Source organism: Prionailurus bengalensis, chromosome A3, assembly GCF_016509475.1.
Source record: "Prionailurus bengalensis isolate Pbe53 chromosome A3, Fcat_Pben_1.1_paternal_pri, whole genome shotgun sequence".
In the NCBI taxonomy this organism is placed as follows: Eukaryota; Metazoa; Chordata; class Mammalia; order Carnivora; family Felidae; genus Prionailurus; species Prionailurus bengalensis.
In genome coordinates, this window is record NC_057354.1 from 140655882 (window position 1) to 140661204 (window position 5323).

At 41.0% G+C, this 5323-nt stretch overlaps 1 pseudogene; it reads right to left on the bottom strand.

Annotated features, from left to right (window-relative positions):
- Positions 1-3207: 3207 nt before the first annotated feature.
- Positions 3208-4382, bottom strand: LOC122467042 (annotated as a pseudogene).
- Positions 4383-5323: the final 941 nt, after the last annotated feature.

Below are 5323 nucleotides of genomic sequence, written 5' to 3' on the forward strand. Positions count from 1 at the left end.
TTGACTGCACTTTCTTCTGTCTTCTACTGGATAACTTTTACTTATTTTATCTCCTTCTTCTCAGCTGGGGGTTCCCTTAGGAAACTGTCCATGACTGCCTCCTCACTCTTACCTCAGTTTACATGTGTACCTTTCTTGGAACCAACCTTCACCACAACACACCCCAAATGAGGCTGTGATTGCCTCCCTGGTTGACTGCCCCCACTGCAGACACTGTGCCTTCTTGAGCAGACAGAGCCTGAGAACTTAGCGGAGCTCATGGAATATAGTGAAAACCAAATACCTGGTTATTGAATGAATGTTTAGGTTCTCATCTCTACCCTGATTGCTGGCCTTCCTGAAGCTTGCTTGTTCAACTCTAATTTCTGTGACCTATTAAATTTCCCTCCAATCTCTTTTCCCGCACTCTACCTCTTTCTTTCTCTTTCTCCAATCCTTCCCATCCAAATCCTGACTTTATCACTTACCAGATCTGTGATGTAAGGCAAGTTGCTTCTCTGAGCCTCCTATTCTCACTTATGAGATGGGAATCATAGGAGCACCTAACTCATAAGCATCACTGTCAGGGTGAATGAGGCCAGGCACATGGAACACTCACCAAATAGCCTAAGGCAGGCACTAGTACATGTTAGCTCCAATTATAAGGCTACTATCTTGGAAGAATCCAAATTAAGAATATTTGGGGATTCCAGGTGAGGAATGTAGCTCTAGTGAACTACATTTACTTTCTACTGAAAAGCAGTCCTCCAAACTTCAGAAAATGGTCTTCAGAAAATCCAAGCCCATGACTCCAGAGGAATTTGCATGGAGCAAGAGACCCAGAGAAGCCCCTCCTTGTTCAGTCCTGTTACCAAATGAATCCTTGCACCAGTGGGGGTGAAGCTGCCATGGCCTGGATCACCTTGCTTCTGCTGAAACGTCTTTTACCCACAGACCTCTCAATGGTGCTGAATATTTTGAAATCTACAAAATACTTTAGGAATAGCGTGACCAAATAATTTGTTGTCTAAACCAGGAGACTTTAGAAAGTGAAAGAGGCCACATGAATAATTACACTTAAGACAACAGATATAAATGGGGACTCTCTGGGCAAACCAGCTTGTATGATCTTACCTTCAGCTGCCAGCTTTCTGTTTTGGTGATAAGACGTCATACCTCCTAATGCCCAAGTGATTTCTCCTCAAGCGAACTACACTCAGCTGTTAGATTTTTTTCTCTTCTCACTAATTTTCCAGTTTACAAGACACACCACCAATCAGGATTACCAAATTTAATTATTGGGAATGATAAAGGCGAGATAATGCTTTGCCAACACATTAATTAGCTATTCAATAAGCACAAACAAAATTTGTTCTGGTCACCAGGTAGCAAGCAAACAGAACTTTGCAGGGAAAGTAGTGTCCACTTCCATATAATGAATACTCACCACTGCATTCATGGCAGGGATACCTGAGCGCTAATTCAACTCTACCACTTTGTCACTGCAAAATGTTAATATATTTGAAAAATGTTTAAGTTTATTTCTTTATTTTGAGGGAGAGAGAGAGAGAGAGAGACCGTGCATTTGCACGCCAGTGGGGGAGGGGCAGAGAGAGAAGGAGAGAGAGTCCCAAGCAGTCTCTGTGCTGTCAGCTCAGAGTCTGATGCAGGGCTTGATCTCCCAAACCGTGAGATCATGACCTGAGCCAAAATCAATAGTCAGATGCTTAACCAACGGAGCCACCTAGGCTCTCCTGTATTTGAAATTTTTTGCAGCCTTGGGCACTAGCCTTCAGGGTAAACACAGGTTGTCTGTTGGCCAATGGGGGGAGATGCTGGTCCTAAATTGCAGCAGACCTTGCCGTGTGTCTCCCAGTCTGTCCCAGCAGGGTTCAGAGCTGAATGACCATGGTGTTTCAGTTTCCTGACTCTAAGTGGCAGGATTGTCCTGTGTTGGTGACTCTCAAACCTGGGTGCTTATTTGAATCTATTGGGGGAGTTTCAAAGAACATGCTGAATCAGAAACCCAGATCTGGAATTTGTTTTTTAAAAAATAAACTCATTGGTAATTAATGATTAGCTTATTTTGGAATCATCAACTAGACAATATCAGAGTTCTGATTCAGTCCTAAAGTGTTGGAATTCCTAACAGGACAAGTAAGTAATAGAGAAAATATCAGGATATCTGAGGTAGAAATAGATATTCTTCCCCTTTACAGTGTTATAAATAAGTAGAAATTGTTCCCAGAAGCCTGACTTGTACCAGATACTTCAGGACTTAAAATTACCTCTCAGGTTTGAAGTAATTCCATGGCAGCAAATTTTAAAGATGGTGGCATCCAGTGGAAAGTATGGGCGAGAAGAGGAGACTTTTGCTGCCCAGTAAGGCTCTACCAAGGTTATGTGAACCATGACAATTCACATCTAAACTATCATATAAACAAAACAGTTTAGGGAAGGTATAGTGAACAGAAGATTGGGATTTCAGATTTTTGGAAATCCTTGTCTGACACTCCAACAATTCCTTAGACACCATGTTCTTACCTTCAGTCTAACAGCAATTAGGTCGTTAGACTGTCTAAGAATGTGTTCCAATACTTTGAGGACTTTGCTGTTGACTACTCTTATGGTAGGAGAAACATGCACATAAAGTAGCTTCTTTGCAAGAAAACCGTTAATACTAAGAAGAAGTTTTCTTGGTTGTGTTAGTTTTAGCAATTTCAAAAGTATGTGAATGACAGAACAATAGAACCCTAGACTAGTTTATACCAGGAACGTGTGTGTGTGTGTGTGTGTGTGTGTGTGTGTATGAAATACGGAAGCACATGCTGGGAAAGTAGCTCAAAGTAGCTCAAAGTAGAATAGTGGATCAGGAAAAGCTAAGTTATTTTTTTTTAACTTTATTTATACATATTTAATTAAAATGGAATAGGCATAAACCAAAAAGAAAAAAAAATTAGGATAAAGAGTCACTACCATTTTGTTTGCTTCCATTGTGCCATGATTTTTTTTAAGTTTATTTTATTTTGAGAGAGAGAGAGAGAGAGCACGCATGAGCGGGGGAGGGGCAGAGAGGCAGGCAGAGAATCTGAAGTAGGCTCCAGGCTCTGAGCTGTCCACACAGAGACTGACTCAGAGCTCAAACCCATGATCCATGAGACCTGAGCCAAAGTTGGACACTAACCAACTGAGCTACCCAGGCACCCCTCCTCGACTGTGCCATGATTTTTAAACCTCAGGAATGGTGTGATCCATCAGGCTTTTCATAATGCTTGGTGCCATCCATTTAATAATATAAAATGGATATTGTATTTGAATAATATATTCAAAGATAAAAGTAGGCATGGTTGTAATAGTAACTATAGTCTCAGATGTTGACCATATGTTTGCAGTTTGAGAGTCCTTCAACTCAATGACATTGTGCCCACTAACTTCACAGATGCTGTGTTCTGTGAGAAGACCGATTCTGGCTGCTGAACTATCTTTCACTATGGGTGTTATCTTTCCATTTTTATTTTTATTATTTTTTTAATGTTTATTTATTTTTGAGAGACATAGCACAAGCAGGGGAGGGGCAGAGAGAGAAGGAGATACAGAATCCGAAGCAGGTTCCAGGCTCTGAGCTGTCAGCACAGAGCTGGACATGGAGCTCGAACTCACAAACCCTGAGATAGTGACCCGAACCAAAGTCAGATGCTTAACAGACTGAGCCACCCAGATGCTCCATCTTTCCATTTTTAAAGATAAAGCCAACATGTCCAGTACTACCTTCACACAAGGTGATTGTCCGTTCAGAGGGCCTGTCCTGGAATCTGTTCGGAGGGCCTGTCCTGGAACATCCTGGACAGTCAGTAATCTTCTCTCAAAGGCCTTGTGCTTCATCGCGCTCCAGCCTCTGCACAGTTTTCCAAGATGATCTGGAGTACGTGGTCTCCAAATTTCAGACCAACCAATCAGGCAGGAGATTTTTCCTGGACCAGCTGAACAAATACACCACTACTACTGATATTATTACTGATTTAAGCCTGAGCCTAATTTCTCCATCTTGGTCCTTACACAAAATGACTTCCCCAAACCCATGCTTAACTTATGCTCCACAAAGTCCAACATCGTTGCCAGTTATGGGAGCCACCACATTCCTGCTGGAAGGTCTTGCTACCAGCTGCCCCTGATCTGATGCTCCAGGGACCAAGGCTCTATTTGCAGGGATGTGTTCTTCATTAAAACTCAGGCCCACGTACCAAGAGAGCTCCAGATGCGTTCGGTAAAGAGATTTCCCTCTTGGAGATGGGAGCAGAAGCTTCAGATGAAATTGCTGGCTTGGCAGCATTTGCAGAAAAGGCAGCTTGAGCCCGAATTACTTTGCCTACTTTCAGGTCTTCAAGAGATGGCTACAGAGACATTTTTGCAGGACTTTTCTAGGCCCCAAGGACCTGCTCTCTGCCACCACCTCCCAGTAGCTGGTGCAGACTTCCAAGAGCAGATGAGAGAAGAGCCACACTTATTGTTGGTTTTGAAAAAATCTTTCGAACTTACTGGAAGTAATTCGAGAAAACCAGAACTTGAAGACATTAATTACAGGTGTATACTGTGTGAGTCCAAATGTTCAGGTTTTGGAATTTAAAATAATTCACTACATTTACAATTTAATTAATTAATTAATTAATAATAATTAAGTCTATATGTATTAAGTGTTAAATGAATATTTGATATTTTTAAAAAGTGCAAAAATAAAAAAAAAAGTTTATTTCAATTGTGTGGATATAGCATAAACATGGCAATAACCTAAATGTTTATTAGAAGGTTGGGTGGTAAACATGGGGCAAATCCTTAGTAGAATGGAGTACATCCATTAAAATACAACAAAATAGATTTATATTTATTTATAATAGAAACATTTAAATAACATACTTTAAGTTAAAAATCAGGTTACAGAACATCTTTTATGGTATAATCTCATTTTTATTCAATTATACATCCTATCTAAGCTCATAAAGAGATCTAGAAATTTATTCTCTAAAATGTTTGTGATGTTTGCCCCTGGAGAAAAATCACCACTGCATCTGAATAAATTGACTGTCTCAAACTTTACAGTATGTTACAATGGGCATATGTTTCATAAACACACTCAAGGGTCTGATCTCATGCACAAAAGACTGTGACACAGGTTGTGCCTCTCTGCTGAGGCCACGGACACAGGAGCTGAGTTTACATGTATGCTTGCAAGATGATGCTGGCTGTCACGGAGAGCTGTACAGTGGGATGTCTACTGATTCAGCTGTTTTTAGGTAGCATCTCCTGGGTCTGGAATAACTCAGGGAGTCAGCACAAGGAGTGGACTAGT